The sequence below is a fragment of the Pelophylax lessonae genome, assembly GCF_965119305.1.
Source record: "Pelophylax lessonae genome assembly, chromosome: 3".
Lineage (NCBI taxonomy): Eukaryota > Metazoa > Chordata > Amphibia > Anura > Ranidae > Pelophylax > Pelophylax lessonae.
This window is the reverse complement of record NC_138770.1, coordinates 117502459-117513375: the sequence shown is the minus strand read 5'-3', so window position 1 is coordinate 117513375 and position 10917 is coordinate 117502459. Positions and strand designations below refer to the sequence as shown.

At 46.2% G+C, this 10917-nt stretch overlaps 1 protein-coding gene across 1 annotated transcript in view; it reads right to left on the bottom strand.

Annotated features, from left to right (window-relative positions):
• SF3B6 (splicing factor 3b subunit 6) overlaps window positions 1-10854 on the bottom strand; it is a 169470-nt gene extending 158616 nt beyond the window's left edge. The window contains exon 1 of the mRNA XM_082251758.1: window positions 10851-10854. The gene's annotated coding sequence lies outside the window, so the exon portion shown is untranslated. The remainder of the gene's footprint in view (window positions 1-10850) is intronic.
• Between the last annotated feature and the right edge of the window lie 63 nt (window positions 10855-10917).

The following is a 10917-nucleotide window of genomic DNA, read 5'->3' as shown; positions in this document are numbered from 1 at the left end:
TAATTGGAGGGAAGAGACCCCCCCTCCCCCCGCCCTCCTCCATATACACCACACAGGAACAGAGCTGAGGCTGTCAATCACAGGCTGTGTGCTGGTGATCATTTCCCTATCACCTTTTTTCCCTTGTCCGGAAAACCTGTCAGAAGTGATTCATGCTGATAGCAGAGGAAGACAGAAATGACACTAAAGGCCTGTACACACGTACCGATTGTCGGCCGAAAATATTCAGCCGACGACCGATCGGCCGATTTTCGGCTTGTTAGTATGATGCTTCCGACAGCCGACAGCGCACTTTTGGCCGAACAGAATCTGTAGTGCAAGCATTAAAATTTTAGTATGTCGACACCAGAACGGCCGATTGTTCGCCAGTCAGTACAAAATTCGGCCGACAGACAGCAGATTTGCAAGACTGGGCATGCTCAGAGAAGAAAAAACACAGGGAAAGTTAACCATCACATGACATCACTTCTGCAGTCGGCGGACAAAATTTGTGTGCAGTCTTTTGCACTTTTCAGCGGACACGACAGCCCGGGGACAAAAGACAGCCGATCGTTCAGCCGACGATCGGTACGTGTGTACGGGGCTTTAGTGCTCTAAATTGAGACACTTACACACTATAGAGGGATATGCTTTGTTCATATTTCATGTCTGAGGTTTACAACCACATTAAAGCTGAACTCTAAGCACAAAAGCTTTCAATGAAATACAAAATGTATTGTCCTTTAATTAAAACTGTGGATATTTTTAATGTAAAAATGTAGCTAAACCCAAGAACATACATTGACAGCATTGAATGAAGGTCTTTAGTTGTCCTTGTTGTGTTGGCTGCATTTGTTTCCTTTTTACCCTTTTTATCCCTTTATTTGAACCTTTTTCCTTGCTTAGAGTGACAACCACACTGAGCAGCGTTGTCACCCTAGTGTAGGGCAGTGTGTTTGGAATTTATAACAGTGTTTTTTGATTGCATATGACCTCCCTTTCTTCTGAATAACATGGGGAGGTGTTTTATAGTCCACAGAGATAACAAGGAACAATACTAACTGATAACAGTCCAGAGGCAGAGAGGACAGAAAAATGATCAGCTCACAAGTTTTCTGACCAACAATAATTGTCAAACAGATATAATAAAATGCATTCAATGGCATATTTAACAGACCAAAAGGAACTAAATAAGGGAAATGTATTGTTAGAGTTTACATACACTGTAAATGAAAAAAACTGAATGTTGATTTTGATGTTAATAACACATTTCACATCTTTACCACTGTATATAACTGTATATCTTTATGAATAAACAAATAACTGGCTCCCATGCAGGGCTGGTACTGCCACTAGGCTAACTAGACCGCCGCCTAGGGTGCACTGCCACCTAGGGCACAGCCATGACCAGTGCTACATTCCTCTGCTGTCACCTCCTCATGCCTGGTGCATGTCACCCCTAGAGATAGGGGCAGTGTGTACAGGAAGGGGGGTGTAGGGTTAAGGGGGTCAGTGTGTATATGGAGAAGGGTGTAGGTTTAAAGGGGGCAGTGTGTATAGGAAGGGGGGTATATAGTTAAAGGGGGACAGTGTGTATAGAAAGGGGGGTGTAGGGTTAAACAGGGGTAGTGTGTATAGGAAGGGGGGTGTAGGGTTAACGGGGGTGTAGCATTAAAGGGGGACAGTGTGTACAGGAAGGGGGGTGTAGGGTTAAAGGGGGTGTAACAATAAAGGGTGGCAGTGGGAGAAGGAAGGGGGTGTAGCATTAAAGCAGGACAGTGTGTGCAAGAAGGGGAGTAGCGTTAAAGGGGGGCAGTGTGTACAGGAAGGGGGTGTAAGGTTAAAGGGAGGCAGTGTGTACAGGAAGGGGGTGTAAGGTTAAAGGGGGGCAGTGTGTACAGGAAGGGGGTGTAAGGTTAAAGGGAGGCAGTGTGTACAGGAAGGGGGTGTAAGGTTAAAGGGAGGCAGTGTGTACAGGAAGGGGGTGTAAGGTTAAAGGGGGGCAGTGTGTACAGGAAGGGGGTGTAAGGTTAAAGGGAGGCAGTGTGTACAGGAAGGGGGTGTAGGGATAAAAGGGGGGGGCATTGTGCGCAGGAGTTGGGCAATGTGCACAGTTTTTTTTTTGGGGGGGGGAAGGGGGCTGGTCTTTCCTAAGGCGCAACAAAAAGTCTAGTACTGGCCCTGCTCCCATGATAGCTTATATTATTTTTATGTGGATAAAAAACAATAATGACAGTATCAATATAATAAAAAGTTAATACTAACTTATGGCATGAATAACTTTTTACTGTAATAAATAAAATTGTGATTTTTACTTCATTTTTTTTTTTTAAATAAATATTCTGTGAACATGAGTGTGTGTTTGAAAGAATCCAAATTATTTTTTTTCCATCATAATGCAATGAAGAACATAATATGCGGATATTACCAAAAAGCAGTACTGAAAGTAAAGTGTGTATTTCTAAACCAGTAAATGTGCCTTTCACCAAACATTCAGTGCAGGTGTATCTTCCTGGTCCATGTGTTTGATTGACAATGATTGGTTCATCTGCGGTGAGTGTTCATTGGGCCCCAGTTTACATTGGTGCGACTTGACATGTCAAATTGCAAGCAAAATCGCAGCCTGGAAATAAATTTGCTCGATTTCCTCATCAACACAGACAGTGTTGATGCAGGAATCCCTCCTGCTGGGCCATTGTCTTCTCCGGGAGGAGGAAGCCATCCCCGCTGGGAGAAGACAGTGATTATCACTAGCGGCTTTAGCAGCCACTAACGATAATCGTGAAAGAATCTGGCAGGCAAGTTGATCGATCGTGGTACATTCAGCCTGCTCATTAACGGTTCGATTCAAACCATGTATGGCCGGCCTAAATATACTAGACAAATGAGCCTGTTTATGAGTAGGGTAATAATTTAAACCAGTGAAGATTGTTAATTGTGGCGATTTTGTGCATGTGGAATGTTTCTTGGAAGCTTTTTAGTTTTTATTTTGTGTATGATATTCAATAATATGGACAGGGGAGGGAACAGGGGCAATAAATCTTTAAACACATGTGGCGTGGACTATCGCTGTAAAAGCAAATAGTAGCATGGAAATCAGGAGTTTGTCAAAAATGAAATGGAGGCCTCAGAGTCCAAGATGAATATATAAATAAATAACATTTTAAGAGCAGTTTTCCCAACCTCATTCTCTCACTTCACATTGACTATTGTAATCCAAATGCTGTTAGCATTAGAAAATAGGAAAGTATATAATATTTACTTTTTTAACCACTTAAGCCCCGGAAGATTTTACCCCCTTCCTGACCAGGGGTTTTTTTGCGATTTTTTTACTGCGTGACTTTAACGGACAATTGCGCGGTCGTGCGACGCTGTACCTAATACGAATTTCACGTCCTTTTTTTCCCACAAACAGAGCTTTCTTTTGGTGGTATTTGATCACCTGTGCGATTTTTTGATCATGTGCTATAAACAAAAAAAGAGCGTAAATTTTGCAAAAATAACAAAATTTTTCACTTTTTTTTATATGAAATCCCCCCCCCAAAAAATGTAAAAATCTAAATTTTTTAACATTCTCGGCCAATTTGTTTTATGCTACATATGTTTGGTAAAAAAAAATGCAAAAAGCGTATTTTGATTGGTTTGCGCAAAAGTTATCGCGTTTACTAACAAAGGGAAAGATTTTTGTCATTTTTGGTGTTTTTTTTTTAACGAGTAATGGCGGCGATCTGCGATTTTTTTTGCGGTACTGCGACATTGCGGCGGACAGATCGGACCCTTGACTGACATTTTTGACACTTTTGGGGGTACCAGTGACATTACTGCAGTAATCAGTGCTATACATATGCACTGTTACTGTAAAAATGACACTGGCAGGGAAGGGGTTAACTGTTTTTGACAGGGAGGGGTTAAGTGTGTCCTAGGGGCGTGATTCTAACTGTAGTGGGACATGGCTACTAGTGTAAAAACAGAGATCAACGGTTCTACATAGTAGAACCGTCTGATCTCCATTTTTACACAGGGGAGAATGACAGGCGGCTTGTTTACATAAGCCGCTCTGCCTTTCTCCCGCTGTACCGGCGATCGTAGTGTGACCGGCAGACATCGGGTCCGCCGGTCACACACCCGCACTCCTCCGTGAACGAGCCGAGGCGGGCGCGCGCCTCAGCGGGCGCGCGCTCGCCTGCTATTGGCTCAAAACCCAGTGACAGTCGAGCGACGTAGATCTACGTCACTCTGCCTGGCCGGGGCTGACTGCCGCAGTAAATATACTGTGCGCAGTCGGCAACTGGTTAAAACATTTTTTTCATGCTTCCAGGCCTAGGCAAATTATGTCATACATCCCAGAAGTCTTCAGGAGGGGAGAAGGGGTTTTCTCAGTGAACCCCACCCTCTTGTCTACATCCAGTGTAGTTCTCCTTTATTATGTAGTCACATTACTCAGGATATGTGGTGTTCAGTAGGCCTACCCTTTTCTTTACAATGTAGGGGGAAGAGCTATTCGGGGTATGTCTGTGTACAGAGAGAGAAGAATAAGGCAAGGGATCGGGGGCACTTAACCCTTTGGGGGAACTAGATGGCATGAGGCCTAGGGTCTGAAGAAAAGATCTGCAAAGAACTTTCACAAGTAACTAAGCATCACAGCAGCCCCTCCTGAGTAGTTAGACATTTTCATCTTGGTATGGATCAGTATCTTTGAGTTTATACCATCTGCTTGGAGACTTGTTGTTACTATTCATGTGGATCTCCAATGGTCATTATATAACCGAAGTCTGTGAGCTGTCAGGCATACTGTCCAGTAAAGTTTTAAGACACCCCTCATATCGTGTTATGCACCAAGTGGCCTGGGCCACATGGGCTTCAGGCATACAGAATGACCTCAGAGCCCTAGCCTAAACCACAGAATATGGAGTGCCCTGCAAGAAAGTGTGATCAAGGTGTGAAGATGGGTCAGAATAGAAGAGGATCAGAGGGATGAGATGAAGGAGGATTGAGGCCCACCATTAGACATACAACTTGATCCTACAGAACAGATATGGGAGAATCTTGGAGGGGCGGAAAGGCATAAATCAGGCTGATCCCATGGCATCACCAGAGTATCCAGATGAAGGGCTCAAGGGGTCATGACATCACTTCCGGGTACTGGCGCCAAATTAAAAAAATTTAAAGCATTCAAAACAGCCAAACTTGGCGTTTTGAATGCTTTTAAGTGCAGAGGAGGGGTTTGGGGTCTTTTAGACCCCCAGATCCCTCCACAAGAGTACCCGTCAAGTTAAAAAATAAAAATCATTTTTTTTCTAAATGTACGAAAATATCGGCCCATACCGATACGCGATGACCAAAATATTGGTATCAGTATCAGCAATGAAAAAACAATATGGGTCGATCACTAATGTGGACCCCTTAACCATATGGCACGTGGGTCCTAATACGCTGAACTGGTAAGTGAAGCCAGATGCAGTTCCTGAAGGTAGTCACCAAGGGCTGGGGCTCATAGAAAAGAAGGATCCAAAATAGTGTAATGCGTTCCTTTATTAATACTCACAAATAAAAATTTCACTTACATATGTATGGACATCAATTCGCCTTTAAAAAGATAGGGGAGGCTGGTATGCCGCACTTGGAAGGAGACGCCAGTACCATGCACTAATTCCAGCATGCGCTCCAACCATGTGTACCACCGCCGGAAATGATGATCTAGAAGATGAGAGACCGGATACTACAACTTGACGCGTTTCGCCCCTTCCACAGAGCGTTCTCACAGAGAATGCATCAGGTCTCTCAATAGGTTACCTTGTTTGCCCACCCCCATATATCTACTGCAAAATTTATTAAAAATAAGTCAGCAGATTAAGATATCACATTAGACTGACTTTTATGTATTGTAGCGGAACTGTAAAGCCCAATGTAAACATACTGTATACATTTTACTTTAGAAAACATTTATTCCCTTTTGAAGACTACATTGTGATGCACACGGGGGGGGGGGGGGGACACTTTGTGTAAATTATTAGCAAAACATTAAGATAAGATCCACATCACCTGACATCATTGTTACGACCCGGGGATTAATTTTTTGGAGCTACAGTGCCTTGAAAAGTATTCATACCCCTTGAAATATTCCCCATTTTGTCATGTTACATCCAAAAATGTAAATTTATTTTAGTGGGATTTTATGTGATAGACCGACACAAAGTGGCACATAATTATGAAGTGGAAGGAAAATGATAAATGGTTTTCAAAATTTTTTACAAAAAAATATCTGAAAAATGTGGCGTGCATTTGTATTCTGCCCCCTTTACTCTGATAACCCTAACTAAAATCTAGAGGAACCAATTGCCTTCAGAAGTCACCTAATTAGTAAAAAGAGTCCACCTGTGTGTGATTTAATCTCAGTATAAATACAGCTGTTCTGTGAAGCCCTCAGAGGTTTGTTAGAGAACCTTAGTAAAAAACAGCATCATGAAGGCCAAGGAACACACCAAACGAGTCAGGGATAAAGTTGTGGAGAAGTTTAAAGAAGGATTAGGTTATAAAAAAAATATTTGAACATCTCACAGATCACTGTTCAATCCATTATCTGAAAATGGAAAGAGTATGGCACAACTGCAAACCTACCAAGACATGGCCATCCACCTAAACTGACAGGCTGGGCAAGGAGAGCATTAATCAGAGAAGCAGCCAAGAGGCCCATGGTAACTCCGGAGGAGCTGCAGAGATCGACAGCTCAGGTGGGATAATCTTTTCACGGGACAACTACTGTATAAGTCATGCACTCCACAAATCTGGCCTTTATGGAAAGTGGCAAGAAGAAAGCCATTGTTGAAAGAAAGCCATAAGAAGTCCCATTTGCAGTTTGCGAGAAGCCATGTGGGGGACACAGGAAATATTTGGAAGAAGATGTTCTGATCAGATGAGACCAAAATTGAACTTTTTGGTCTGAAAGCAAAACGCTATGTATGGTGGAAAACTAACACTGCACATCATCCTGAGCACACCATCGCCACCGTGAAACATGGTGGTGGCAGCATCATGTTGTGGGGATGCTTTCTTCAGCAGGGACAGGGAAGCTGGTCAGAGTTGATGGGAAGGTGGATGGAGCCAAATACAGAGCAATCTTAGAAGAAAACCTGTTAGGAGTCGGCAAAAGACTTGAGATGGTGGTGGAGGTTCAACTTCCAGCAGCACAACGACCCTAAACATACAGTCAGAGCTACAAAGGAATGGATCAAAGCATATTCATGTGTTAGAATGGCCCAGTCAAAATCCAGACCTAAATCCAATTGAGAATCTGTGGCAAGACTTGAAAATTGCTGTTCACAGACGCTCTCCATCCAACCTGACAGAGTTTGAGCTATTTTGCAAAGAAGAATGGGCAAAAATCTCACTCTCTAGATGTGCAAAGCTGGCAGCTTGTTATTTTAAAAAAAAAACGAGATTTTACAATCACAATAATTCAAAGCAAGCTATCCTTAAAGCGGTTGTAAACCCAAAAAGTAAAAGTAAAAAAAAAAAACCTGCAAGACAAAGGCATAATGAGCTAGTATGCATCGCATACTAGCTCATTATGTATTACTTACCTTAGAACGAAGCCCCGACACGGACCCTCGGACATCGCTGCGGGCGCCGCCATGATCCCTCGCCGTCTCTTCCGGGTTCGGCGGCTCCGGCGCTGTGATTGGCCGGAGCCGTGATGACGTCACTCCCGCATGCATGCGCGGGAGTGACTTTCCGGCAAGCTCCCACAAGCAAAACTGAAGGTCCCCCCGGACCTTCAGAGCGCATGCGCCGCTCGCGTGAGCGGCTGCATGCACTGCAAATATCTCCTAAACCGTGCCGGTTTAGGAGATATTAATTATACCTACAGGTAAGCCTTATTATAGGCTTACCTGTAGGTAAAAGTGTAAAAAAACATGATACTACCGCTTTAAAGTGAAATATACAGCTAATACAAACTATTCTTTATTCTTAAAATTGTTCCTTCCCTTCTACTTTTCCACCATAGTTTAAAAAAGATCCGTGTACTTACCTATTTTTACTATGCTGTGGTGCAGGCATGTGATCCTGCAGCTCCAGATCTCCTGTGTCAGTGAGTGGCTGCTGCAGGAAAGAGGAAGGAGCACTGACATTGGAGGAGCAATGGAAGCCTATCCTGCAGTTCTGTTTAAGGGAGCACTTGACCACAGCTCCTAAAATACCCAGCCATGGTGAAGTGCTCCCTTAACAACTTAGCGACCGCCCACCGCAGTTTTACTGCGGCAGGCAGCCGCTCCTGGGCAAAGCGACGTAGCTGTCAGAACTGAGCGATCAGCGGTGTTCAATCGCTCGGTTCTCAGTGCAGAGGCGCCGGGGGGACAGATGCAGCATCCACCTAGGTAAGTATAAATGGGGGGAAAAACACATTCCCATAGATAGCCCTAGATACACCTATCAGACCCCTTTTGCACTGAACATAGTTGGTATCCCCACTTAAAAAAATGTATTTTAGGGATATTCGTTTGGTATAACAGTAAACGGAAGAAGTGGCACAGCCTTTGCAGTGTCACTGTTTCACACAAATGCATCATTTTTATTGCATGCACGTTTGTCATTTTTAAGGATATGGATTAAGTTTGCAAGTGAAAGATAATTTGCTGACTGAACATTGAAATAAAGCTTTATAAATCACTTGAACTTTCAGTGAAAATCATCAATAAAGGCAAAAAAAAAAAAAAACTAGGTCCATAGATGTACCTCATGTCTATCTATCGATTTTTATTTTGTTATCTCACTCTAGCTAGAAATAAAAGATAGCAAATCTGTCACTCACTGAGTGGCAGCAGGGATGGAATGGGATGTGGCAGCAGGGATGGGATGAGTGGCAGAGGTGGAGGGATAGAATGAGCAGAAAGGATGGTGGAATGAGTGGCATTGTGATGGGATGGCGTGGGATGAGTGGCATCGGTGATGAGATGGGATGAGTGGCAGCGAAGATGGGATGGGATGAGCGGCAGCAGGGATAAGATGGGATGGGTGGCAGCGAAGATGGGATGGGATGAGTGGCAGCGAAGATGGGATGGGATGAGTGGCAGCGAAGATGGGATGGGTGGCAGCAGGGATGGGATGGGATGAGTGGCAGCAGGGATGGGATGAGCGGCAGCAGGCATGGGATGGGATGAGTGGCAGCAGGGATGGGATGGGTGGCAGCAGGGATGGGATGAGTGGCAGCAGGGATAGGATGGGTGGCAGCAGGGATAAGATGGGTGGCAGAAGGGATGGGATGAGTGGCAGCAGGGATAGGAAGGGATGAGTGGCAGCAGGGATGGGTGGCAGCAGGCATGGGATGAGTGGCAGCAGGGATGGGTGGCAGTAGGGATGGGATGAGTGGCAGCAGGGATAAGATGGGATGAGTGGCAGCAGGGATTGGATGGGTGGCAGCAGGGATGTGATTGGATGGGTGGCAGCAGGGATGGGATGAGTGGCAGCAGGGATCGGATGGGATGAGTGGCAGCAGGGATGGGATGGGATGAGCGGCAGCAGGAATGGGATGAGTGGCAGCAGGGATAGGATGAGATGGGTGGCAGCAGGGATGGGATGAGCAGCAGCAGGGATGGGATGGGATGAGTTGCAGCAGGGATGGGATGAGTGGCAGCAGGGATGGGATGTGATAAATGGTAGCAGGGATGGTATGGGATGAGCGGCAGCAGGGATTGGGATGGGTGGCAGCAGGGATGGGATGGGTGGCAGCAGGGATGGGATGGGATGAGTGGCAGCAGGGATGGGATGAGTGGCAGCAGGGATGGGATGGGGTGGGATGAGCGGCAGCAGGGATGTGATGGGATGAGTGGCAGCTGGGATAGGATGGGGTGGGATGAGCGGCAGCAGGGATGGGATGGGATGAGTGGCAGCTGGGATAGGATGGGGTGGGATGAGCGGCAGCAGAGATGGGATGGGATGAGTGGCAGCAGGGATGGGATGGAGTGGGATGAGCGGCAGCAGGGATGGGATGAGTGGCAGCAGGGATGGGATGGGTGGCAGCAGGCATGGGATGGGATGAGTGGCAGCAGGGATGGGATGAGCGGCAGCAGGGATGGGATGAGTGGCAGCAGGGATAAGACGGGACGGGATGAGTGGCAGCAGGGATGGGATGAGTGGCAGCAGGGATGGGATGGGATGAATGGCAGCAGGGATGGGATGGGGTGAGTGGAAGCAGGGATGGAGCGGGGGGGATAGGGATGAGATCAGTGGCAGTGCCATCCCCCACGACAGGTCTCATCCCTATTCCCCCCCCATCACCTCTATAGCAGGGGGGATAGGGATGAGACCTGTGGTGGAGGGCCTGGTAATTACTCACTATGTCAGCCGATGGATTCCTCATCTATCTCTTCCTGTGCCTCCAGTGCTGGCTCTGATAATATGGGACTCCACGCAGACCTCCTCCTCTTACCGCTATTGGTTGTCAGCTGACTTTGTCCTTCAGTTTCCTCCTCCGTACAGGCTACATGGCTTCTCTTTGGAGAGAATGGGCAGTGACAGTGCTCAGCCTCCCCAGCAGCGAGTGAACAGGCGGCGAGCGGGCGGCGGCCGCCTCCCCTTAACCCACAGTGGCAGAACGGACAGCAGGCGCCCTCCCCCCCCCCCCTCACAGTTGCAGCATGGATGAGCGACTGCCTGCCCTGTAGTTTCAGCCCTGGCAGCGCCCCTGACTGGTGTGCGCTCTAGGCCGGCGCCTATCTCGCCTATAGGTGGCGCCGGCCCTGCCAATATTGGTGCTCATATGATCTTCTAGCACAGGGTTATTTTTATATTTGTTAAGCATATAAGCAGATCAATCAGATTAACCAGATTCTGGTGCTGATGTTCCTTTAGGAATAATTGGTTACCCCCGAAATGGCTCCACACAGTTTACAAGCAGATCATAGGCAACAAAAAGAAAAGAACAGCCTCCAATAGTGCAGT